This window comes from Chiloscyllium plagiosum, chromosome 18 (genome assembly GCF_004010195.1).
Source record: "Chiloscyllium plagiosum isolate BGI_BamShark_2017 chromosome 18, ASM401019v2, whole genome shotgun sequence".
Taxonomy (NCBI): Eukaryota; Metazoa; Chordata; class Chondrichthyes; order Orectolobiformes; family Hemiscylliidae; genus Chiloscyllium; species Chiloscyllium plagiosum.
Window position 1 is genome coordinate 58,399,505 of NC_057727.1, and position 27,522 is coordinate 58,427,026.

The 27,522-nt window shown below is 44.2% G+C and overlaps 1 long non-coding RNA gene across 1 annotated transcript; it reads left to right on the forward strand.

Moving 5' to 3' along the window:
- The first annotated feature begins 3,515 nt into the window (after window positions 1–3,515).
- LOC122559220 lies at window positions 3,516–25,677 on the forward strand. Its single transcript, XR_006314374.1, has 3 exons — window positions 3,516–3,710; window positions 7,862–7,925; window positions 25,594–25,677. It is a non-coding gene; the product is annotated as an uncharacterized LOC122559220 (long non-coding RNA).
- Window positions 25,678–27,522: the final 1,845 nt, after the last annotated feature.

Consider the following 27,522-nt stretch of genomic DNA (forward strand, 5'->3'; position numbering starts at 1 on the left):
TGTGAGAGGAGGAATTGAAGTGTTGGGCCACAGGGTAGTAGAATTGGGTGGTGCAGTGGTCCAGAGGATGTTCTCTGAAGCGCTCTGTGAACAGGCGGTCTGTCTCCTCAATGCAGAAGAGACTGCATTGGGAGCAATGGATCTAGTAAATGACGTGTGGAAGTGCAGGTGAAACTTTAATGGCTGTGGAAGGCACCTTTGGGGCCTTGGACGGAGGTGAGGAGAGAGGTGTGTTCGAAGGTTCTTCGATTCCTGTGATGACAGGGGAAGGTGCCAGGAGGGGAGGGTGGGTTGATGGGAGGTGTGGACCTGTAGAGGTAATCACGGAGGGAAGGGTTTTTATGGAAAGTCGGTAGGTGTGGGGAGGGAAATATACCTGTGGTGGGGGATCCATTTTTAGGTGGCGGAAATGGCTGACGATGATGTGAAGTAGACATAGGTTGGTAGTGTGGAAGGTGAGGACCAGACGTTTTCAGTAAGTGTTGCGGTTGGAGGGATGGTTCGAGGGAAGAGGTGTGGGATGTGGATGTGATGCGCTGGTGGGCATCATCAATCACTTGGAAGGTGAAGTTGAGGTCTTGGAAGAAAGAGGCAATCTGGTGTGTTCTATGGTTGAATAGCGGTCGATCTGCTTCCAGGAGTATAAAAATGACTCCGCCACCACTGCATTGGCTCACAGTAGTATAAACTCTGTTGCCATAGCCTCAGCAACTTCTGCCCCCTTCAACATCACACACACAATGCATTGTGCCACTATCACACACTTTGTGGCCGCTGCATTAGTCACTTTTGTACCAATGACATTAAATACACCACACGTTTCGCCACCACCGCTCCCATTATTCTCACTGCCACAGCCACTTCCAGCCCCACGTCATCACCTACTCTACACATTCTGCTATTTTCATCCCCACTGGTGCCACTCACCTGAGCATACCCTCCGCGGATCCCACAGTCATCAGCTGCGTACCCATGATGCCCGGGGTGAGCGTCACCTCCGTAAATGACATCACTCCAGTCTCTCCACTACCACGCCCACTCCAGTTACAACCTCAATCCCCACACCCAGCTCCAGTCCTCTACCCAGGTACCAGTTCCCAGCCCTGCCGAGTTTTCACCATCCCCACCGATCTTACCCTCACTGAGCACAAGCAATCAGTCCTTAGCGAAGGCCCGACCTTCATGGCCCTCCACTTCTGGATCAATAAATGCAACTTGTGTTGTGGCATCAAACATTTCTCTGCTACCTCTACCTCCGAGGTTACATTCTCCATTAAGACTCACGCCCACTTTCCAAGGATCCCTTCTCCCACCTCCAAAACACCCCATCCACCTGGACACACTGGGCTGGTCTGTTCCCCGCCCTCAACTTCTTTACTTCCAATGCTACTGTGACATTGACAGCCTCAACCTCTCCAACCCCCTGACCCACTTCAACCGCTCCCTCTCAGAACGACAGATCTCCACTCCCTCTGCTCCAACGCTAACAGCCCCATCAAACCAGTGGACAAGGAAGGTGCAAGAGCAGTTTGGCGCACTTCGCTCTGAACACCACTGAAACTAAGCGCCAACTTGAAGACAACTGCTCCTACCGCCCCCTCGACCACAACCTCAACTCACATCACCAAACCATCATCTCCCAGACCGTAAACGATCTCATCATCTCAGGAGACCTTCTACTTACAGATTCCAAACTCATACTTAGGGAACCCTGTGACACCCGGTTCTACCCCCTACCCAAGATTCACTTGCCTGACGACCTCAGAAGACCCATCGTCTCAACCTGCTCCTGCCTCATCGAATTCATCTCTACGTTCCTCGATACTGTCCTATCTCTGCTGTCCAGCAACTCCCCATGTATGTTTGAGACACTGCCCACGCCATCCGCCTCTCCTAAGACGTTCGTTTCCCTGGCCTCCAATGCGTCATCTTCACAATGGACATCCAGTCCCGATACACATCCATTCGCAACAACAATGGCCACCAACCAATCCATTTCATACTCTCCCAACTTCCTCACAAGTGCCCTTCCACTGACACTCTCTTTCATTTGACTGAACCGGTCCTCACCCTCCGCAATTTCTTCTTTGAATCCTAGGCGAAAGGGGTAGCCATGGGCACCGCATGGGCCCCAGCTATGCCAGCAACATTGTCGGCTATGTGGAACATTCTATCTTCTACAGTTGCACCGGCAGCACTCCCCACCTTTTCTTCTGCAGCATTGATAACTGCATCTGCACCACCTCGTGCTCCCATGAAGACGTTGAACAGTTAATCAACTTCACCAACACATTCCACCCCGACCTCAACTTGGACCATCGCTGGCACGCTCCTCATATTCCTGGACCGTTCCATCTCCAGCAACGGTAACCGACCCAACACTGACATCTTCTACGAAACAATTGACTACCACAGCTAGAGGTAGCTAACTGTGGTAGAGATTACACCTCCTTGCACCCTCTGCACTTTGAAAATGTTATCCCTTATTCCCAATTCCTCCGCTTCCTCCGCATCTGCTCCCCGGAGGACCACATGGCCTCCTTCTTTAAAGACTGCAATTTCCCCTCCAATGTGGTTGATTATGCCCTCCGGCGCGTCTCATCCACTTCCCACACCTCTCCCCTCCAATGCCACCCCTCCAACTGCAAAAATAAGATAACCGCCCTGTTCCTCACTTTCCAACCCACCAACCTCCATGTACATCTCATCATCCTACGTAATTTCCGCCACCTTAGAACTGACTCCAGCACCAGAAACATCGTCGCCTCCCCACACCTATCCCCTTTCCATAAAGACTGTTCCCTCCGTGAGAACTCGTCAGGTCTACGCCCCTACACCACGCCCACCCCTCCTGGCATCTTCCCTGCCCACTGCAAGAATTGCAAAACCTGTGAGGATCTGAAATCTGGATACAGGCCGAGGTAACCAGTTGTTTTAAGTAGCAACCACTTTATACATGCTCTTTCTAAGTTAATTGGAAATAAAATGGCTTATTAATGCACATAAGATCCACCAGCTTCGCGGCTGGAATTTGACAATTCTGCTTAAAGCTGCACAAATTAGTTTTTAACCCTTCTAAAGCTGGATAATTGACTTGACCACTGTCTGCCTCGACAGAGAGTAGCAGACAATGATTCCTTCAGTGCACAGAAATAACTAGACTAGCTGAGACATTACTGACCAGCCCAGCTGACCTTCAAGTGCAGGTGCAGAGACTCGGTTCATGTGATAAGTGTAGCTTGGATTTTGCAAAATATCGTTGCTCTCAATAATACCATTTTGTTACTTAATTGGTAATTGGCAATCACCTCTCTTTAAGAAAAGTGCAAAAATGTCTTTATTTTAAGCCATGTGCGCAGTTCTGCTGAGGAACATGGAAGTGTTTAATCTCTGTCTATGCCCTGCTGTATAAGAGCTAAAGTGTAGTCTTAAAGAAACAGACCGATTGTTTTTGTTTATTGACCAATCGCGGAGAAGTGAGACCCACCCCTGGGGGGCCTGGTCTTCATCTAGTTCCGTGAGTCGGGCTCGGCAGGGACGGATTTTGGGCATTGCTGGAAGAGCATTGAGTCCTCTACTGTTGATTTGAGAGGAATTAGCCAGCAAGGCATGAGCATTTTATCCATTTGGTTTTCCTCTCATTCAAGTCGTAGTTGACTCCACCCCTCGCTGCTTATCATCTCAGTCCAGCCCGAGAAGGATCGGCCCTGGTAAGAATTTACTCTAAAAAAAAAAGAGGGGTTGGTAATCCCAGGGAGTATGGGATTCGCACTAACAGGTTAGGGGCATGTGAATAGATTGGTGGACTTGAAAAAGTGACGGGCCAGCGACCCCATGGAATCAGGTACTCCCTCTACCAGGTCGGAGACGTGTGAATAGACTCTGGGACTCTCAGAGTGTGGTTGGGGACTCCCACTAACAGGTCAGGAAACTTTTAGTAGAGTCGGGAACCCTAAGAAAGGGGTCGGGGACCCAAGAGAGACGGGGGCTCCCACTGATAGGTCGGGGACCAGCGGGTAGAGTCGGGAACTCAGATTTAGTCAGATTGGTGTCGTCTAATTTGAATCTCAATTTGTCCTGTGAAAGACGACACAAAGGAGTATCACAATATATTATCATGAAACTGTCAGAGTTTGAAATGTCGAGAATGTTTTGCAGAAATCATTAGTCATGCTGTTCATTGTCAGATTGTTGATTAGTGAAAATTTTAGGTCGAGATTATCTTCGTCTTGCTTTGCTGCTTGTCTGCTTTGGTTTTGTTCTGTTTGTTTTGGTGTTTGGTATTTGGTTTTGAACTATAGAGGGTAGGTGCTGCTTTTACCGTGTCAAAAAAAGAAAGTTGGCCAGTGATACAATTCTCCGTCACTTAGTTAAGCAGCTATGTGCAACAGCCAGGATTTGAGGCTAAAAGGCGTTCAACAATGTTCCCCATGGGAGACTGATTAACAAGGTTAAATCTCATGGAATACAGGGAGAACTAGCCATTTGGATACAGAACTGGCTCAAAGGTAGAAGACAGAGGGTGGTGGTGGAGGGTTGTTTTTCAGACTGGAGGCTGTGACCAGTGTAGTGCCACATGGATCGGTGCTGGGTCCTGTACTTTTTGTCATTTACATAAATGATTTGGATGCTAGCATAAGAGGCACAGTTAGTAAGTTTGCAGATGACACCAAAATTGGAGGTGTAGTGGACAGCGAAGAGGGTTACCTCAGATTACAGCAGGATCTGGACCACTTGGGCCAATGGGCTGAGAAGTGGCAGGTGGAGTTTAATTCAGATAAATGCGAGGTGCTGCATTTTGGGAAAGCAAATCTTAGCAGGACATATGCACTTAATGGTAAGGTCATAGGGAGTGTTGCTGAACAAAGAGACCTTGGAGTGCAGGTTCATAGCTTCTTGAAAGTGGAGTCGCAGGTAGATAGGATAGTGAAGAAGGCGTTTGGTATGCTTTCCTTTTTTGGTCAGAGTATTGAGTACAGGAGTTGGGAGGTCATGTTGCGGCTGTACAGGACATTAGTTATGCCACTGTTGGAATATTGCGTGCAATTCTGGTCTCCTTCCTATCGGAAAGATGTTGTGAAACTTAAAAGGTGTACAAGGATGTTACCAGGGTTGAAGGATTTGAGCCATAGGAAGAGGCTGAACAGGCTGGGGCTGTTTTCACTGGAGCATCGGAGGCTGAGGGGTGACTTTATGGAGGTTTACAAAATTATGAGGGGCATGGAGAGGATAAATAGATAAAGTATTTTCCCTGGGGTCGGGGAGTCCAGATGTAAAGGGCATAGGTTTAGGGTGAGAGGGGAAAGATATAAAAGAGACCTAAGGGGCAACTTTTTCACACAGAGGGTGGTATGTGTATGGAATAAGCTGCCAGAGGATGTGGTGGAGTCTGGTACAATTGCAACATTTACAAGTCATTTGGATAGGTATATGAAAAGGAATGGTTTGGAGGGATATGTGCCGGGTACTGGTAGGTGGGACTAGATTGGTTTGGGATACCTGGTCGGCATGGGCAGGTTGGATCGAAGGGTCTGTTTCCATGCTGTGCATCTCTATGACTCTATGACTCTATAAAACACCCTAACTGTGACATCGGGAATGTGAGTGCTTTATTACCCTTAAAATATTCGTGTGTGTGCATGTGTGACAGAGAGAGAGAGAGAGGGAGAGCGAGAGAGAGAGAGAGAGAGAGGGAGTGAGAAGGAGAGAGAAAGAGAATCAGCGCTCATTCCCTTCAGCTTGCAGAAAGTTTAAACCTTTCAGTTTCGGTTTGGGTGCACATTTGCTTTTTGATGATTCAATGTTTGTGTTTTGTTCCCTGGAGTTCGAGATCTGGGACTGTTTTGAATTTGATTTTCAATTTCGGAACTTAGAATGATTTCTTTTAATGTTAAGGATCCATCAGTGATTATGGAATGAAATATCAACCCCTGTTTTCCTTATGGGTTAAGGCTGCCCTCCTGTCAATTTCTAACGAATCACTTTTATGCTCAAGTGATGGCCAGTCATAATTAATTTCAATTCAGTGTAATACGGTGGAAGACGACATACTTTCTTTAAAAAAAAACATGTTTTCTCCTTCGATTTTGCACCATTTAACATCAGCATAAACATGCTCCCAAATTCTCCATTATTTCATGCTATGGCTAAAGATCATTTTCACCCCGCTCACCCCTAGGTGTTGTACTAATGAAAGAATTGCCGAAAGGAAGTAAAGGAGTAGAAATAAATCTGAGCCTCATGTGCGGAATCATTCTGTTCCAGGATGAAAGTAGGCCTCGGCTGAATTTTAGTTGTATTCTAAACCTAACATAAGGAAAATCACTTCAGACTTTAGCATTCGCTCATTGAGGGGAGCAATTCCATGATTTTTTAAAAATTTCGCTAAATTTTGTGAAACTGGAAGCATAAAGATACATCCAAATTATCCCAAACCAACAACATTGTTTTCAGAAAATTGTACTAACAGATTTAGTTTTTGTTTCAGAATTGTATGTTCCCACTCAATTTTAAGACTGCTGTATTTCATTGGTGATTATAATATGACAGTTGTAGCTTTATTTTGTATCAATTCCCCTCCGTCAATGAAAACTGAAGTTTCAGTTCAACATTAAGTTGCGATAAATCATGTTACAAAATTAACATCCCATGGTTAATATCTATGTCATTGGATTCTGCCATTATTCGTGCATAAGAAGTTTTTTTTTGTTACCATGTGAGTAGGCCCACCATTTAACGCAGCTGCAGTGATTTCACGGCCGATAGCATGGAAAATCAGCAATGGCTGGTCAGGACCGAGTAAGGAAACGAATCTTGGATTTAAAATAAGCTACCAGAACATGTAATTATAGTATATTTCAGACTTGGAAACTGTTAACATTTTACATTTAAATATTGAATACTGAACAAATGATTTTCCAATTTATATTAATGCCTTTTAAAATGCTATAATCACTTGTTCATTTCCTGCCTCTGGATTACAGTTAGTTATTATTTTACTTAATACGTTTTATATACTGAATTGTATTAGCCCTGATTCACAAAATCAGAATTAATTGGCAGGATCGCTTGGTTTTATTCCTTTCCATAATGTCAGTGACCTGTATCATTGCCTCATGGTTAATTTGAAACATGGCTACATTAATTCGTTGCTAACTTAAGAATGGAAAGCTATCTTACTGGCCAGTTGAATGAATTCTGCATGTGATAGGAGGATAGAGGTATATATAGCACAGGAAAATCTCAAAAGCTGGGAGTGTTCAGAGCAGATTGTGAATGAAAAAATTAAAGTGACATGAGATGAAAAAAGGGATATGAGAAATAGTGTAAGGCTACTAAGGTTGAGGAAAATATAGTCAAGGTTAAGGCAGCAACGCCGTAAGTTAAAGAACTTAGATTATGCTCGGAATCCCGAGCCTTTGTCTGGAATACCGACCCTATTTGAGGATTTGGATTTTATGCCTGGATATCCTCTGAGCCCCTAACATTTCATATCCCCAGCACACCCTCCTTATTACAAACCTTTCCTTCTTTTGAAAATGAAGAATCCAGCTTTCATAGCTGATTTCTTGGGAACGAGTGGCCTGCACCATCCTAAACCAGGGCTCACCTCGGGAGGTGGAGTAATGTTAATGAGGCATGCCACTGTTCGCAAGATCAAACTGGCTCAGTTTGCTCAATATGTCCAAGGGTGATACGGATGTAAACTCAGCAAAATTTTGGGAGTAGCCAGAATACGAAAGGCTCGTGTGACAAGACTGAAATATGTGGCTATCTGTCTGACAGAAGTGAATTGAAAAAATAATCAGGAAGTTCAGTCACCTTTGTTTAACCCTATGCTTTTGCAATGTTTCCCTTCTAGTGTCACCGAACAAGATCCATACAAACATTATGATCCAGTCCAGGAATTTCCACTCACAAATAAGGTGAGCGGTGACTTTCTGTTGGGATGGCTAAATCCTGACTGAACTAAGATGCAAGTTGCAGGTAAAAGCAATTATATCCGGCGTCCTTCGCGATCCCAAATACCATGTGCCAGCCCTGACAGGGTTGATTGGGACGTGGATTCCCACTGGGGTGGGGGGTAGGGGTGTGTAAACTGCATCAGGTGCTCACCCAGCGACCACTGCTGAGCCATCTCTTCCCGAGGGGATCCTGAAAATGGGGACATGCATGCCCCAGTATTACACCTTTGAGACTGGGATCAAGACAGCTAAATCCCCAGGGGCAATGGTTGGCCCTTGCTTAAATTATGGAAATGTGGCCATTAGGGAGTGATGTGCCTTCAATGTTAACTTGGAGCTAACGTGGGGAATCGACATGTGTGCATCCGAGCGAAAGGAAGATATGCTAATACACACTGACTCTTCGTTGTGCTTTCTGCGTGATCCATGATTTTGGAGCCTTGTGGCAACATAGAGGATTATTAACCCCCATCGAGCAGCTTTGTAGTAATGTTGTTCTATCCGATCAAGATGTCCGGCTCACGCTGAGGCAACTGATACAGTTTCCAAAGTAATGGGATTGTGGATGCTGCTGATAAGCAAGCAGCCTTACATCCCAAACTTCTGGTCCCATTGGGTCCCCCGCAAAACCCGGACAGAGACAATATGGTGACAGGTATGTCAGACCTGGGTAAGGTACAGAAATGACAGGGTGTACCCCTGCCATGGAGCGAAAAAATACGGCCTTAAATAGGGTAGTCCCTCCATACTCAAACGAAAATATGGTGACCCCTGCTCGACAAGCTTGTGTTCCTCTTTGCTGCTGCCTATTTTAATTGATTATGTGCCTTATTTACACACTTAAGTGAGGAGGGAATGGTTATACCCTTTTACAATGGACACGCCATGACATCCAGCATCGATGGGAGGTACCCTACCAGGGTTCTCCTCACCAAGCCCTCCTGCTGATAAGGTCTTCCCAGTACCTCCATCATTGCAAGGTCATCAGACAAGCCGCTTGTGAGTGGGGAGATGATGAAGTTCGAACGTACCCTGTTATGTGGACTCCTCGTCATCGGCATTACTACTCAAGAAAAGACGATTTACCAGTGTGTTCCTGAGAATCCAGAGATTGTCTATCATTTATGCCGAAAATATGTCCTTGTGCGTTGAGAGACTGATTGCTTCAATACATGGAACATTACCAAGAATAAAGGATGCAATGGTCAACTGCATCAAGAAAATCTGGCAGATCGTTGATAGGACAAGTCTCAATCAACTTGACCCTGTCAAGGTGTTTTATGCCAGTTTGATTTCAGATGCGCGATGGGCGCCCCTGTGAATCCTTCCCTCTATTCAAAGAAGTGTAATTTGGCAAGTCACAAAAGATAAAAGGAGGAAATGTTACATTTAATTCACAATTCGTTTCTTCAATGTCACAATAAAATATTCGTCTGGGATGAAGTAGCCTGTTACACCCTCACATCAGCAAAGGACTCTTTCTTCCCCTTCCACCTCCCAAATCGCATCGACCGAGTGTGGAATACTTCTAAGGCATAATGTTTTAGACTACAACGAATTCCCACCTGCTAGTTGCTTGTGGACTTCCTGTAATAAATTCAGGGTAGCCTATCCCAATTTTACGACAGTACGGGATGGGGTGCACTTACGTGAATGTGGCTAAGACTATTCCATGTGCCTTGGACAAATGTACCTATCGCTCCTGCTCCCCTATGGGGGCTTGCATCTGATGCGTATGCATACTGGAGGAGTGTGCTCTTGTTATTACCGGCTTTCAGGCTCATTGTAGTATGGGTGACAGCACCCACTCATCTACACCATGAGACCCCTAACGGTACATTCATCTTCCCAATTGTGGGATGGAATGAAACAGTCTGGGACAACAACAGCAACTCTTAATGAAAGACCCACTTCTTCTTGTTGAACAGCTTTCACCCAGAGCGCCCATGGGGATCACAATTTGTAGACACGGACGACCCGTATGTTCGGGTAAGTCGCAAAGCCTGGCCTGCTTCTTAAAATGAAGCCCCTTCCATTGTCTGTACTAAATCCACTTATTCCTTTTTCAGCCAAGGCAAAGCGACCACCTTCTTGGTTTCTTGATGAAATATATACTCCCCGTGCTGTAGCCGGAGGGACACTTTTCCCGACTACTGTTCCCAGTCCAACTACATGGGAATGAGGTTGGGGTTTCCCCACCAAACGTATGTTTCACCTGAATTCTGTGCGCATTGGAAGGGAGCAAAGGCTTTCGGTAGCACAAAAGTTTACTCCGTGGGCTTCGCATTTCTAAGGACATTTTCCATTGGAGGATCCGTAGAATCTATTAGCCATCAAAACCGTATTATGTTATTTGCGGTCTCACCATCTTGGGCAGCGGGACGGCCTCAGCCTTAGCAGGAGTTAAGGACATGGTCTCAGATTACGTCTATTTTCCCAGCAGAACCGGTATGCTCTCGTTGCAATAGGTGTTTGCACCATAGTTAAATGCAAGTGTGTGATGGTGGTTACTGACCTCATCGAGAATTTTACCAGGCATGTAGGTAACTTCCACATCTTTATCAATCAAATGACAGGAGGCAATGGATGGGGAGATTGGGATTTTGGCTCATGCTACAACTGGTTGATAATCTGCCCATGTGTATTAGTATTATTTAAATTTGTCTCTTTGCTGGCATTGCTACTGTTAAATGTATTATTGCTAAACTAGTATCCTCTGTTGACAACATCAGTTCCCCCAGAAAATGCTTCTTCTCTTTTTTAAATGAAGATGAGTAGCATCGGTTGCCTACCCCACTTCCTTCTCTCAGAGGAGGAAGTATGGCAGTCTCTAGCGTCCATTCGATTTGATTGATCTATTCTACGCTCTCCAATCCGATGGTGTGGTCATGGAATGACCAAAGGATGGAGGTGAGGATCTGAAACCTGAATACAGGCTGAGGTAACCAGTTGTGTCAGGAACAACAACTTAACACATGCTCTTACTAACTTACGTAGCAATCAAATGGCTTCTCAATGCAAGTAAAATGGCAAAATGACTTAGAGGCTGCAAATTGACAATTCTGCTAAAAGCTGCATAAAATGGCTTTTACTCTGCTGCAGCTGCATAATTTACAAAATACAGTCGGCTTCAATAGAGATTAGCTGACAATGCTTCTTTTACAGCATAGAATTAACTATAGTAGATAAGACATTATTGGCCATCCTAACTGACCTTCAAGTGCAGCTGAAAATGCTCGGTTCGTGAGATAAGAATGGCCTGAGTGTTGGAAAACAAATTTGATTCTCAAGAAATACCATTGGACCGAGTAACTGTCAAATAAAAATGATATCGTAAGTTGATTGGTAATTGTTTGAATATAATAGACAATAATGGCTTGCGTCTTTCTTCAAGAAAAGTATAAAAATGTCTTTGCTTTAAGCCATATGCGCAGGTCTTCTGAGGAACACTGAAGTGTATAACTTCTGTGTTTCTGGATGATTTGTGCCAAGCCGTATGAAGAAAATAACCAGACCGACTGTGAGGGCTTATTGACCGATCACGGAACAGAGAGACTCCACCCCCCCCCCCCCTCCGTGGGTGTCCAGATCTTCAATGTCACAGGTAGGCAGGGTGGTGAAGAAGGAATTTGGCATGTTTTCCTTCATTGCTCAGAGCATTGAAAGTAGTTTTTGGGGCACCTTGTTGTGGCTGAACAGGGCATTGCACAGAAAATTTATCGTCATCCAATGATGAGCGCAACAGCATTGTTGATTATGAAGAAAAAATCATCTGCTCCATTTGTGTCCTCAAGTGAAGGGCACGTGACTGTTTTACTTGGTTTAGTTGAGATAGAACATAGAACATAGAACAATACAGCACAGAACAGGCCCTTCGGCCCACGATGTTGTGCCGAACATTTGTCCTAGCTTAAGCACCCATCCATGTACCTATCCAATTGCCGCTTAAAGGTCACCAAAGATTCTGACTCTACCACTCCCACAGGCAGCGCATTCCATGAACTCACGACTCGCTGAGTAAAGAACCTACCCCTAACATCTGTCCTATACCTACACAACCTTAATTTAAAGCTATTATCCTCTGTGAGAAGAAATGCACCGTCACCTATTGATATGAACAAGAGTTGAACATAGGGGCTCAGGGAAGAGTGAATGGCCACGATATAAAGGCAATATTTGACTGAGGGTGTCATCGGGACAACCTATATATTTGAGCTGAATGGGAATTAGGTGTAACCTCCCGACTCGTTGGGGTCTTTCAGAGTACAAAGAAAGATGCTTGAGATCAATGGTCGACAGTCTTCTCAGTCCCCGGACATTTCTTCAGGAGATCCTTAGTTCCAAAATGGACAACCTCACTCTTGGCAGGGTTGAACTCCATCTGCCACTCCTCAGCCCTGCTCTGCATCATATCTAAGTCCCTTTGCAGCCGACAACAGCCCTCTTCACTATCCACAACTCCACCAATCTTTGTATCATCTGCAAATTTACTGACCCACCCTTTGACTCCCTCTTCCAAGTCATTAATAAAAATTACGAACAGCAGAGGACCCAGAACTGATCCCTGCGGAACTCCACTTGTAACTGGGCTCCAGGCTGAGTATTTACCATCTACCACCACTCTCTGCCTTCGACCGGTTAGCCAGTTTTCTATCCAATTGGCCAAATTTCCCTCTATCCCATGCCTCCTGACTTTCCGCATAAGCCTACCATGGGGAACCTTATCAAATGCCTTACTAAAATCCATGTATACTACATCCACTGCACTACCCTCATCCACATGCTTGGTCATCTCCTCAAAGATGTGACTCGATCTCACAGCAATATGGCTGGCTCTGAGCTGCCCTCTTGCAATTAGCAGTGGGTAATCAAAGCTGATCCGGCCAGTGACACCCGCATTCCATGAACGCATCAATAAATGTACATTTTGCTAGTGGGAAGGAATTTCTTGGGAAAGACCCAAGGGATCGGTTAAAGTGTGTTTGCTTTAATGCAAGGAGTATCAGGAATAAAAGTGATGAGCTTAGATGGTGCTATGATGTTGTGGCCATAACAGAGACGTGGGTTTCTCAGGGGCAGGAATGGTTGAAGGATGTCGCAGGGTCTAGAACATTTAAAAAGAATAAGGACAGTGGAAAAGAGGAGGGGGTGTAGCACTGCCAATCAGTGAGGGTATCACAGCTACAGAAGTTACCATTGTCGACGAAGGTCTGCCTACTGAGTAGGTATGGGTGCAAATTAGGAAAAGTAAGGGAGCAGTCACCTCATTAGGAGTTTACTACAAGCCCCCCAATAGCAGCAGGGAGATTGAAGAAAGCATAGGTCGGCAGATTTTGGAAAAGTGTGAATGTAGTAGGGTTGTTGTAATGGATGACTTTAACTTTCCCAATATTGATTGGAACTTTCTTCGAGCAGATGGCTTGGAAGGAGCTGTTTTTGTAAGGTGTATTCAGGAGGATCTCCTAACACTGTAAATTGACAGGCCAACCAGGGGAGAGGCCATGTTAGATTTGGTGCTCGGCAATGAGCAGCGGCAGGTGTCAGATCTTGCGGTGGGAGAGCATTTTGGTGATACTGACCACAACTGCCTCACAGTCTACATAGCTGTGGAGAAGGAGAGAAGCAGGAACAATGGGAGGATATTTAATTGGGGAAAGGAAACTATGATGATATCAGATGTGAGTTGGGAAGCATGAACTGGGAGCAATTGTTCCATGTGGAGACTGTTTAAGGAACAGTTGTTGCGAGTGATGCATAAATGTGTTCCTCTGAGACAGGTAAGAAGGGGTAAGATAATGGAGCCTTGGATGACGAGAGCGGAGGAGCTTCTCGTCAAAAGAAAGGAGGCAGCTTATGTAAGGTGGAGGAAGCAATGGTCTTGCTTAGCTCTAGAGGATTACAGGCAGGCGAGGAAGGAGCTCAAAAATGGTGTGAGGATACCCAGGAGGGGGCAGGAAAACGGCTTGGCAGGAAGGATTAGGGAGAATCCAAAGGCATTTTACACGTATGTGAGGAATAAGAGAATGATCAAAGAAAGAGTAGGGCTGATCAGGGATAGCATAGGGAACTTGTGTATAGAGTCTGAGAAGGTACAGGAAGCCCTAAAAGCTTCTGTCTTTACTAAAGAAAAGGACCTTGTAGAGAATGAAATCATTGAGGAGCAGGTAAGCATGCTGGAACGGATATAGATTGAGGAAGCTGATGTGCTGAAAATTTTAACAAACATTAAGATTGACAAGTCGCCAGGGCCAGATGATATTTGTCCTCGGCTGCTTTGGGAAGCGAGAAATGTGATTGCCTCGCCACTTGCGATGATCTTTGCATCCTCGCTGTCTACTGGAGTAGTACCTGAGGACTGGAGGGAGGCAAATATAAACCCTCTCTTCAAGAAAGGAAAAAGGGAAATCCCTGGCAATTACAGACCAGTCAGTCTCACGTCTGTCGTCTGAAAGGGGTTAGAAAGGATTCTGAGGGATAGGATGTATGACCTTCGGGAAGAGCATGGCTTGATTAAATGCAGTCAGCACGGCTTTCTTGGGGGCAGGTCATGCCTCACAAATCTTATTGAGTTTTTTGAGGATGTTACTAGACAAGTTGATGAGGGTAGTGCGGTGGATGTGGTGTACATGGACTTCAGCAAGGCATTTGATGAGGTTCCCCATAGTAAGCTCGTTCAGAAGGTCAGAAGGAATGGATACAGGGAAATGTAACTGTCTGCATGCAGAATTGGATGATCGACAGGAGACAGCGAGTGGTAGTGGAAGGAAAGTATTATGCCTGGAAGTGAGTGGTGAGTGGTGTTCCACAGGACTCTGTTGTTCGGTCTCTACTCTTTGTATTTTTGATTAATGACTTGGATGAGAAGATTAAAGGATGGGTTAGAACGTTTGCAGATGACACAAAGGTTGGAGATGTTCGTTGACAGTATAGAGGACTGTTGTAGGCTGCAGCGTGACATTGACAGGATGCAGGCATGGGCTGAGAGGTGGGAGATGGACTTCAACCAGGATAAATGTGAAATGATGCATTTTGCAAGGTCAAACTTGAGAGTTGAGTACAGGATTAAAGACAGGATTCTTGGCAGTGTGGAGGAACAGCAAAACCTTGGTGTGCAGGTCCATAGATCCCTTAAAATTGCCACCCAACTGGAGAGGGTTGTTAAGAAAGCATATGGTGTTTTGGCTTTCATTAACAGGGGATTGAGTTGAAGAGCTGTGAGATCTTGTTGCAGCTCTATTAAACTTTGGTTCGACGGCACTTGGAATACTATGTCCAGTTCCGGTTGCCCTATTATCGGAAAGATGTAGATGTAGAGAAGGTTTACCAGGATGCTGCCTTACGAAGAGAGGTTGACTGAGCTCGGACTTTATTCATTGGAAAAAAGGAAAAAAAGAGAGGCGACCTAATTGAGGTGTACAAGATAATGAGAGGCATAGATAGAGTTGATAGCGAGAGACTAGTTCCCAGAGCAGAAATTGTTAACACGAGGGGTCATAGTTTTTAGCTGTTTGGTGGAAAGTATGGAGGGGATGTCAGAGGCCGGTTCTTTACGCAGAGATTTGTGAGAGCAGCAGTTGTGGAAGCGAGGTTATTGGGGATATTTAAGAGATTGCTGTACATGCATATGGTCACAGACATTTGAGGGTTCATACATTAGGTTTACCTCACATGAGGACCAATGGTCGGCACAACATCGTGGGCTGAAGGGCCTGTTCTGTGCTGTACTGTTCTATGTTCTATATTTCCTTCCCTAATTCACACACAACTGACACGAGTGTGGAATTAATCTTGATCCTGCAGATTGTGAATGTTTGTGTGTGTGAGTGCTGGCGCAAATGTTTAGTTCTGTGTGTGAGTTTTGGTACCTCTTCCTCAAGCAGTAGAAAACTCCCTTATCGCCGCATGTTTCTCCAGTCGCGTCGGCATTCCTTATGTCTGTAACTGCCTATAGACCCAAACATCCTCCTATGCTCCTCCCAATATCGAAACTCCTGTATCTCCTACTGCCTGGTTAACGTCGCGTCAGAAACCATTGACACGTTCTATCTCTCTAAATTGTTTTGGGTCCCACAGCACTTTCTGTATTTATAATTCCTGCCATGTCCCATAGCCCTCCATATCTCTTGAACCAACTCCGATAGATATTGCACTTGCTAACTCTGTGAACTCCTCCTGCCACATCAATTCATATTGCTTTACAACATGGTTCAGGCCCTTATCAAACTTCAAGTGTCTGCCAGCACTTCCAGCACATTTAAGTCTCCCTCATCATTTCATTAAAGACCAACAATACTTCCACTTCCTACAGCACTACTCTTCCGAGGAGAACACTTGCGCTCCCTTCAAAACCTGCTCCAACATTTTCATAGCCCTTTTTTCAATTTCTACAACACTATGCCCTCACAATTGGTAGCTTTTAATGACTGTCTTCGAAGCCTCTTTTTTATCTATTATGATCTTTAAAGATCTGCGTGAGTCTTCGATTGGTCTTCCTTGCTGAAGTTTTGTCCGTGTAATTTTCTTTGTTTCAATTTCTGATTATTGGGTGTACTTGGGATGGTCACTATAAAACTTAATAATCCATTTGAATTCCATCTTATCACACAAACCACCAAGTCTCGACCACCAAGGAAGGAGTGATTCTGATCAATGGCAAAAAAGACATCAACCATCGCTGGGGGAGCACTTCAGAGACCTCCTCAACCAGGGCTCGGTCATCGATCTGAGTGTCATTGACCATATCCCACAGCACGCTGCACACCACGGGCTGAGCAACACCCTAGCCCTACACGACGTAGAGAAGGCCATTAGCTAGCTCAAGAACAACAGGTTTGCTGGAGCATAAGGTATCCTCACTGATGCATTGAAGTGCGGAGGCGCAGAGCTCCTCATGCAGTACAACTCCTTTCTGCCTTATCTGGAAGGAGGAGGCATCCCGGGGGAGCTCAGAGATGTCACCGTCATGAACATCTGAAAAGGGAACTGTGGTGATGACAGGGGAATCTCCCTACTGTCGACCATTGGAAAAGTAATCGTCAAGGTCCCCCCTCAACCGTCTCCTCCATTTGGCTGAAGAACCACTCCCAAACTCGCACCGTGTTTCCCCACCACAGAGGGACAGAACGGACTTGATTTTCACCATGTGACAGCTACGGGACCAAATGCAGAGAACAGAACCTCCCCCTGTACGTGGCTGCCTTCGACCTTACAAAGGCCTTTGACATCATCACCTAGGAAACATTATGGAGAGTCCTTCTCTGCTTTGGCTACACCATGAAGTTTGTCTCGATCCTTCGCCTGCTCCCCGATGACATGGATGTTGTGGCAATGACAAATGGCTCCATCATCAACCCATTCCCTGTTCGGACCGATGTCAACAGGACGTGTTATTGCCCCAACACTGTTCCTGACCTACCTCGCTGCAATGCTTCAACTCACCGAAAACAAGCTCTGCACTTAAGTACAGCTAACCTACCAAACCCGCAGGAACTTATTCAACCTCCTGCCACCGTTAAACCAAAGCTAAACTCACCCCAACCGTCACATCGAGGTACAGTATGTTGATGGTGTTTTTGTGTGTGCAATCTCAGAAGGCATGTTCCCGCCCATTATCAGCACCTTTACAGGGACATATGAGAGCAAGTGCCTCACCCTGAACATCCACTAGACAAAGGCGCTCCATCAACCCGGCCCGGCTTTGCAGAGCGAATCTACAATCATCAAAGCCTAAGGAAAGGCCTTGGATCTTCCAATTCCTCAGGTGTGTCCTTTGACCAAAACAGATATGATGAAGAGATCCAGCACTGCCTCCAGTGTATTAGCACAACCTTCGGCCGTCTAAGGGAAGTGGTGTTCGAGAAGAACAGCAACTAATTCAACTGCAAGCTCACGGAACACAAAGCTGTGGTGGTTCCGACCCTCCGATATGGCTCTGAGACATGGACTGTTTATGACAGGTACTTCAAGATTCTGGAGCCTTCCCACCAACGCTGCTTGTGCAAGGTCCTGAGAATCCACGTGGAACATAAACACATCAATGCCAACGTCCTCGAACAAACCAACTCTCCCTGTACGGAGGCACTGGCGCCTCCCTTGATCGCCTATGATAGACTGGGCACGTCGTCGCCATGTTCGACACGAAACTCCCCAAGAAGGTGCTCTCCTCCCAGCTCCGAAACGGCAGGCGATCCCCAGCTGAACAGAGGAAATGCTTCATCGATGCCCAGAAGCTCTCACTGGGGAAGTGCAGCGTTCACACTAACACCTGGGAAACACTGGTGAGGAAGTAGTATTGGGAATGTGTCGAAAATCCTCGAGATTTACTGCAGGGCAAAAGCAGAATCTCATAGGTAAACAGCAGAAGACGCACGCTGCTACTCCAACGCCTCACCCACCCTTTCTAATGGCCACTTCTGGCCCAAGTGTAACCGATTCTGTGGAAAGCCACATCGGTCTGCACAGTCACCGACAGACTCCCTCTGAGAGTGTGAGAGAGTCAGCTTCGTCTGTGACCCACTGTCAATGAGATGATGCGATAGGAAGATTGAAAGCCCTCTCAATTATCCCAGTGCTTTTGTTACAAATTCCAACAATTCCCTTGTTCAGGCATTGTCTAACAATGTAATAATGTCCTTCCACTTCTGTGTTCTGACCCTTATTACCCAAAATTTGGTTTCCGACTGATACAGAATATGAGGCCACATACTTTCTTGGTAGTCCCATTGTTTAAGAGTTTAAGAGCCATGAGGTTTTGCTGCATCTCTATAGAACCCTGATTATACCACACTTAAAACAATGCGCTCAATTCTAGTTCTCTCATTACAGGAAGGACGTGGACGCTTTAGAGAGGGTGGAAAGGAGATTTAGAATGATGCTATCTGGACTGGAGGGCAGTTCTTATAGAGAAAGGTTAGTGAAGCTAAGGCTTTTCTCATTGAAGCGATGAAGGGTGAGGGGTGACTTGATGGAGATGAACAAGGTGATGAGAGGCACCGATCGGAAGAATACTCAGCGATATCTTTTCCCATGGCAGAAATGGTTATCATAAGTGGGTATAATTTTAATGTGATTGAAGAACGGTTACGTGGAGATTTCAATGTTTGGTTCTTCAGAGTGGAGGATGGGTGGAATGCACTGCCAGCAGTGGTAGTATAGTCAGATAAATCAGGGACATTTAATCGATTTCTTGGATAGATACATGGATAATAGTAAAATGAAGACCATGTAGTTTAGTTTGATCTTAGAGGAGGACAAAAGATCGGCAGGACACCGACACAGGCAGGACACTGTGCTCTTATGTGTTCTATGTTCCATATGGTAGACCATGTAATACGTTCAGATCATTGTAAAACCGTATGGCATCCAGGAGGAGCTAGTCAACTGAAAATAGATTTTGCTTGATGGACGGAGAAAAAAGGATGTTGGGAGACATGTTGTTTTTCTGATTGGAGGCACGTGACCGCGGTGTAGTGCGTCCACTGTTTTTTATCATATGGATAAATGATTTGGATGGGAATATTGGTTTCCTGGTAAGTAAGTTTGTGGGGATACTGAATTGGTGATATATTGGGCAGTGAAGAGCGTTAATGGTGATAAAACAGGATTAACCGTATTGTTGGAATAGTAGGATGAAGCATCGTAGATCGAGGTTAATTAGATAAGTGCGAAGTGATCCATTTTGCTGAATCAATCCAGGCGGGACTTGTACAGTTAATATTCGGGCCCTCGGTAGTGTTGCCAATCAGTAACCTTTGGCTGCAGGTACACCGATCTTTGAATGTGGTCACACAGGTGTACCAGCTGGTGAAGCAGGCATTTTGGATGGTTGCCTTGATTGATCAGACCATTGAGAGTAAAAGTTAGGATGTCATGGTGTTTCTGGACAAGGCATTTATGGGGCATTGCTCAGTATGAATGACTCATCTGGTTCACTTATGTCCTTTAGGCAAAGACATCTAACATTCCAACATCGTCTGTCTAACATGTGACTCCAGACCCACAGCAATATGGCTGACTCTGAGCTTCCTCTGGGCAATTAGCAGTGGGGCAAAGAATGCTGATGCAATCGGTGACACCACATCCAATGAATGAATAAATAAAAATACATACGCCCCTCCCTATCTCTGCAAACAATTCCAGCTGCAGCAGTTCGTACTCTCTTTGTAACACCTTTTTGGCCCTGGCCACTCTTTACAACACTCTCACGACCTCCAGGACACTCACCTCTCCCTGTTGATATCATCTCTTTAAACCTGACAAAGTTTCCTGAACACACTGCTCTCTTCCTGCTAGGAGTCCCTTTGCAATCCCTTTAACATTTACTCCTAAAACACACTCTCACTTCGGAATTTTAAACTATTGTTTGGCTATCTCCTCAGTCTGATAATCTAATATGAGCCATTTCGTCCTGAGTGAGGAACGGACGGGAATTTCTTAATGAAGTTTAGTCTGTTTCAATAGAATGTCCTTTTGTTGAATATTTTGCATTATTCCTTCGAATGTTTTCTACTCTTCGTTTACAGACACACATCTCAGTCTGTTCAGTTTATTTATCTTTGTCAGTTCTCCCACAACTCATGTAATTGGCTATTTTTGTTTCTATTTGTAACGTGTCCTTTCTGTGAGTCACGTTAAAACTTTATTTTCCTTTAAACTGAACTTTATCCCAATTTCCCGGTGGATCTGTCAGTGTGACATTACTCATTCCCTCAGCTTTGTGACACAATGGTCGACCTCAGATTGTTACATCCCCAGCCAGTTGCATAATCTGTAATTCAAAGAAACACTGACAGAAACATTCTCTGAACTCCTCTTCCAATATCAGTCTTGCCACTGTGACTGTCCAAATTAAATGAAATTTGAAGGGTTCCAAAATTGTCACAATGCCTTGTTTAAAAATTCCAATGATCGCAGTGCTGAGCAATGAAACGCTGTCAGGTGACCGAAATCTATTCTGCGGCTTGTGTCCTTGGCAAACATTTAGCCAGTCTTTATATTCATACTCCCTCTACTTCATTATCTGAGGCCGAATACTTTCTCTGTAATGCCTTTGTTGCCCATTGCTGTCAGGGTTGGTCATCCTGCTTTCCCATTCTCCCGAGGACTCCGCAAGGTTGTGTACCATTGAATTTTTATGTTCCACCAATTGTTTGTCCAGTAACCATATCTCTCTGGTTTCTAAATCTCATTTATCTCTGTGTCACAAACACATCTACCTTTTTGTCAATTCCAAAAGGAAATATAACTTACTCTTTCCCACAATTTGCGATCACAAACCTCTCCGTTGATGTGTAATTTTATTTAAACTTTGTTACTTCCTGTTTCTTTCTAATTGTCTTCAGCCATATCCCTATGCTGTTCCAATTTTTCACCTTTTCTCTTTGGATTTGGAAAGCTGCTTTTGCCTGATCCCTGTCTCTGCATTCTCTCTGTCAGTTTACAACCTTGTCCATAAACCTACCGACATGATTGACCAGGAGATTGGTCCCTGCACGGTTCCAGTGGGGCCATCCTAATGGATTTTTTTTAATGCACGTATGGGATACGGGTGTCTCTGGATGACTAGACTTTTTCGTCAAACACTAGCTGCCCTTGAACTGAGTGCCTTGCGCGGCCATTTCAGAGGGCATTTCAGAAGCAGACACTTTGCTTTGGGTATGTCGTGCAGACAATGTAAGCATGGCAGATGTCCTTCATGAAAGGACAAGTGTACTTCGGATCGGTTTTTGAACAGAATCAATTGTTTAATATTTCTTTACAGATGGTTAATTATTATTTGTAAAATTATTGATTTGAAATTCCACCATTTCTGATGGGGGGATTCAAACCTGTCTCCCCTGAACATGAGGTGAGGTTTTAGAAACATACTCGAGCAGCACTACCACTAGGCCAAAACGTCGCCTGCTCACAGATCGCTCATCCCTGAGCACTCATACCAGTGCACCACGAAACAAAACCCTATCTTCCTATCCAATTGTTTGATTCTGAAATCAGCATGAGCTCTGGTGATATCACTCAGTAACTCTCCATGTGGTATCCCGCACTGTGAGGGTCTAATGGTGTCTCCATCATCGTCTCTCTCTCTCTCTCTTCCCCATCTCTCTCTCTCTCTCTCTCTCACTCTCTCTCACTTTCTCTCACTCACTCACTCTCTCTCTCACTCTCTCTCTTTCTCTCAGCATCCAGCTGAGAAAATACTCCACAATCGAAAATGAACTCTTGAGTTTGGTACTGTCCTTTGAGCATTTTAATATGCATATCAGGAACAATGTGTCCGAGACAATTGTGTATACTGACCACAATCTGCTTAAATTCTCAGAACATTTTAATGATAAGAATATGAGACTATTTTGTTAGAGTCTTATATCACAGAATTCGAATTTTAAAAATCATACATGTTTTGTGCATCAGCACAATACAATCGCAGGCACATTATCGCTGATTTAACTGATAGAGTTCAGATGAGATTTGTCTTTATTTAATGTTTTGTGTACATATACGTAGGTAAATGGGCAGCATTTAAGGTGAACTTACATTAATGTTATCTGTATGTTCGGGTAACGTGTTTAAAAAGTAGAGAAAGAAGAAAATGAAGCCATATTTTCATTATGTCAATACATTTTTCCAAATGGGGAGGTGTTATGAAGATGTGGGAAAACCTTTAAGAGAGGTAATAGCAGCGGAATTACCGGACCATGTACCAAGTGCACTCAAAAATGGTAACATTGTAACATTGGGTCGAACCAATCGATTGGTTCGTTGCTTGGAGACAAAACAAATCTGAATTCAGCCAATCAGTTTAAATTATACCAGAAACATATCAAACTCCAATCAAGATTGATTTCAGTATATTGACAATCTTAAAAGCCAATGACACAATCCGATGCTCTGGATGCTCTGGGAAAATTGAACAGTTGAGAGGAGAACGGCACAGCCCAGCATGCACATAGAGTGCTTGGAAGTTGCTGTTTCTTAAAAGTATCTTTTCGATCAGTAACCTAAAATGCAGAATTTCCAAAGCAGGAGCAAAGGTGACACCGGGAGTTTCAAAGACAAGAACTTACAGCTGCCAGGTTTTGAGACAAGAAGTGTTGTTTGTGAATCTTAATTGGGAGGTTTTTTGGACTCATAGAAGGGAAGCTAAAAGGTATTTAGAGAAAGAAATTGTAAATAGTGGTTAGTTACATATTCTGTTATACTTTAAGAAATAAAGTTCTTAATTTTTACTTTAAATTGTCTTGGCCACTTGAATTTTGCAGATTACTGCACGGGATAAATATTTTCTGCATTGCTAGTTTTCAATTAAGCAGGAGAGTTTACCCCGTGTCGTAACAATAGTTCCTTGAAGATAAGTTCGCAGATAAATAGGGTAGTGAAGAAGGTATTTGATATGCTTCCCTTTATTGGGAAAAGCATTATGTTTTGGAGTTGGAAGGTCATGTTGTGGCTGTACAGGACATTGGTTCAGACACTTTTGGAATATTGCGTGCAATTATGGTATCCTCCCTGTCGGAAGAGTGTTATATAATTTTAGAAAAGATTTACAATGAATTGCCAGCGTTGGAAGATTTAAGTTATAGGGACAAGCTGAATAAACTGAGGCTGCTTTCCCTGTAGCATCGGAGGCTGGGGATGGTGACCTTACTGATGTTTATAAAACCATGAGGGTCATGGATAGGATAAATGGACACGTACTTTCCATGGGGTGGTGGAGTCCAGAACTAGAGGGCATAGCTTTAGGGGAGAGGGGAAAGATATAATACGTGCTGAAGGTGCAACGTTTTCATGTAGAGGGTGGTGGGTGTACGGAATGAACTTCCAGATGAAATGGTGGAGGTCGGTACAATTACAGCATTGAAGAAGCATATTAATGGGTATATGAATATGAAGGATTGAGAGCAATATGGTACAATTGGTGGCAAATGGGACTAGATTAGGTTAGGATATTTAGTCAGCATGGACGTGTTGGACCGAAGCATCTGTTTCTGTGCTATACATCGCTACGACTCTCTGACTCTAAATGATTTCCACTGTTCATCTACAGCATGACATTTCAGTCTGTTTACCTTATTTTCCTTGGTCTGTTCTTCTCTCAAACTTTTGCAATTGCCTTTTTTTCTGATTTGTCTTGTGTGTTTTATGGTCAAATTAAAACTTCATGAGGCCTTTGAATCCACAATTGTACAATTTCCTGGAAGATCGCTCATTGTGTCATCATCCTTCACTCAGCTTCATCACCTAACGGTCGACCTGACATAGTCATGCTCCAGCCAGTTGTACAATATGTTTTTAAAAGAAACACTGACAAAAACATTCGAAGAGGAGTTCGGCGAATGTCACTTTTGCCAATGTGAATGTCCTGGATTATACAAAGTTTGAAGTCTCCCAAAATTATCACAGTGCATTTGCATTAAACAGGAATTCATTAGAATGCGTAACAGTGTTGAACAATGAAATACGGATGGGCAACCTAAAAGACGTTATCCTGATAGTGTCTTTGACATTAATGATCCAAATTTGCATTCAGACGTATTCAACTGCATAATCTGAGGCCAATGTTCTTCTCTGTAATGGTTTTGTTACCCATTACTGTCAGTGTTATCCATCCTGCTTTCCCATTCTGTCTGAGTCCCCACAAACTTATGTATCATTAAATGTTTACGTTGTTCACCCTGCAATCACATCTGTGCGGTGACTAAATCTCATCTATCTCTGTGTCACATTGTTACAGATACTTTGTCCATTCCAAAAAAAAACATAATTTACACTTTCACGCAATTTCCTGTCACAACACTATTCAGTGCTTTACAGTTTTAGTTGAACTCTGTCTCTTCGTGTTCCTCTGTGCTTATATTCAGCCACATCCCCCGACTGTTCTGAATCTGCACTTCTTCTCTTTGGATTTGGAAAGCTCCTTTCACCTGATCCTAGTCGCTGCATCCTCTTTGTTAGTTTAAAGCCCTGTCCATAAACCTACCGATATGATTGGACAGGACATTGCAGATTATTTTTAACTGACACGAGGAATGTGGGTGTTTTTGGCTGGCCAGCATTTCATGTCCAACCCGAGATGCCCTTGAAATGAGTGGCTTGCAATATCATTTCAGAGGGCAGTTGAGAGTCAACACCATTGCTCTGCGTCTGGAGTCATATGTAGGCCAGACCTGTTGCCTATCACAGATTTCCTTCCTTAAATGAGTTTTAGCAGTCAGATGGGCATCCGGCATTAAATCTGGATGAACAGGAGAGGGAGAATCATACTAGGTCATCACCTATCCCACTCGTAGATCAACTATCACGGAGTACTGATACAAGTGCACCATGAATCGAAACCCTTTTTACCTGACCATGTTTTAATCCTGAAATCTTTCAGAACTCTCGTGATATCATTCAGTCTTTCTCCATGTTGTATCCCTCACTGTTTGTGTCTAATTGCTGCCTCTATCAACGTCTCTCGCTTTTACAGCTAATACACCTCCTAAGCCAAAAGAATTCTCCACTCTGGAGAGACAAGGCAACAGAGGCAAGGGATGGAGACTGGGATTTTCCAGATCTCTGTAGTATTTTACATGTGTAACCCTCACTGTATCTGTCAAATTTCCCTTTCTGTCTATTTCTCTCTCTCCTGTAGGTACTCAGAAAGTTCCTGACACAGTAGACATCCCAATCGCTGGGTGTCTCGTCCATCACCTCATTGATGATGGTTCGTCAGCCAGAGAGACAAAAGGTAGGGAGATATGGAGCCTTCAATAAAACCCGCAGTGAGGTAAGATGAATCATTGTGATCAGAGCAGAGAGTAATGAGAGGGCTCCAAACATCAGCTAACTAGGCATGACAAAGATACATCGCTGGAGAGGGAGGACAGTACAGATACACTCTAGGCTCAATCACCACCTCTAATTTTTGTTCAACTGAGACAGCATTGGGAGTTCACAATTATCAATGCAGGCCTGCGCTTCCTGAGTGAGCATCGATGCAACAGAGGGGAAATCAGGCATCTTACGAGAGGGTGGTAATGCTGTCTGGGATCTTTCTCGTCTATGTTGCCTCTCCAACACTGTATTTATGTCACGTCCCGTGGACCAGTGTCTTCAATAATGTTTAACATCTGCAACAAGTCTTGTCCCTCCAGCCTCCTCCCTTACTGATAGTCCCGCCACATATTTGAAACGTCCTACGTTCCAAACTCACATCCCTATGGCTGTAACTTGCTTCACTGTCTACAACAGGCCTTGTCTCAGTAGTCTGCACCTCCAATAACTGGAGACAGAGTCAAGCAGCATGGAAAAACACGTCCAACTAGCCCATGTTGACCATAATTCCTGAACGAGTCGCATTTGCCTGCATTTGACACGTATCCCTTCAAAACTTCTCTCTGTATATCTGCCCAAATGTCTTTTCCATGTGGTAATTTTACTTTTCTCTCACACATCTCCTAGAAGATAATTCAATCCGTGCGTTATCCACTGTGTGGGAAATGTTCTCCTCTGCTTCCTTTTAAGTGTTTCTTCTCACATTTCATATTTATGTCTTCTGGTTATGGACTCGCCCACCCTGGGGTACAGACCTTAGCTATTCACCTTGTGTATACCCCTCATGTTTTTTATAAACTTTTATAAGTTCACACCTCAGCCACCTACGCCTAATGGAATTACGAAGGACAATAATAGAAATATCTCTGCTCGGATCACAGCCACTACTGTGCTACAATGATCTGGGATACACTTGTTCTGGACCTTGAGCTTTCGCTCCCTTTGTGTTTTAAGACCTCCAGCAAAACCTCTTCTTTAATGGGAATTCTTTTCAAGACGTCACTGTTTCTTTCCCTTTGTTTCCTCGTATTCGAAAACGGTAAGTTCTGACATGAAATATTAATTTAGGGTCTCTCCCATCGCCTATGGTTCCACACACAGATGGCCTCATTGATCTTTCAGGAGCCTCTTGTCTCTCTAGTTACATTTTTGTAGTTGTATGCTGTAGAATCTCTTCGGATTCTCCTTAACCTTAACTGTCAAAGCTATCTCAGTTCCCCCATTTTGCTTTCCAGCTTATCCAGTCCCTCCTTATAAGTCAAACTTTCCAGCATCAGTAACATCTTCGTCAACCTTTGCAAATGTTGCAATTTCAGAAAATGCTTCCTTAAGCAGGATGATCAGAATTCTACGCCGTACTCCAAATGGAGACCCAACAATGTATTATATGGCCATGTCATGATGTACCAACTCATGTATCGAATGCTCTGATCCATGAGGGCAAGTTTGCCAAATGCCGCATTCCTCATCCGGTCCAGCTGTGATGCCACTTCCAAGAACAATGGAACTGGAACCCCGCATCTCTCTCTGTTCAACAAAACTGCCCCGAGCCATACTATTAACTGTTAGTCCTCCCCGGTTTGTCTCACAAAATCCAACAACAGAATTAAACTTGGTCTTTCATTCCTTGGCCCACTGCTCCAGATGTTCAAGATCCATTTCGATAACTGAGTTTACTGCTCACTGTAACAGTAATTTTGGTATCGACAAACTTACTAACAATGACACTCATTTTCTGAACCAAATC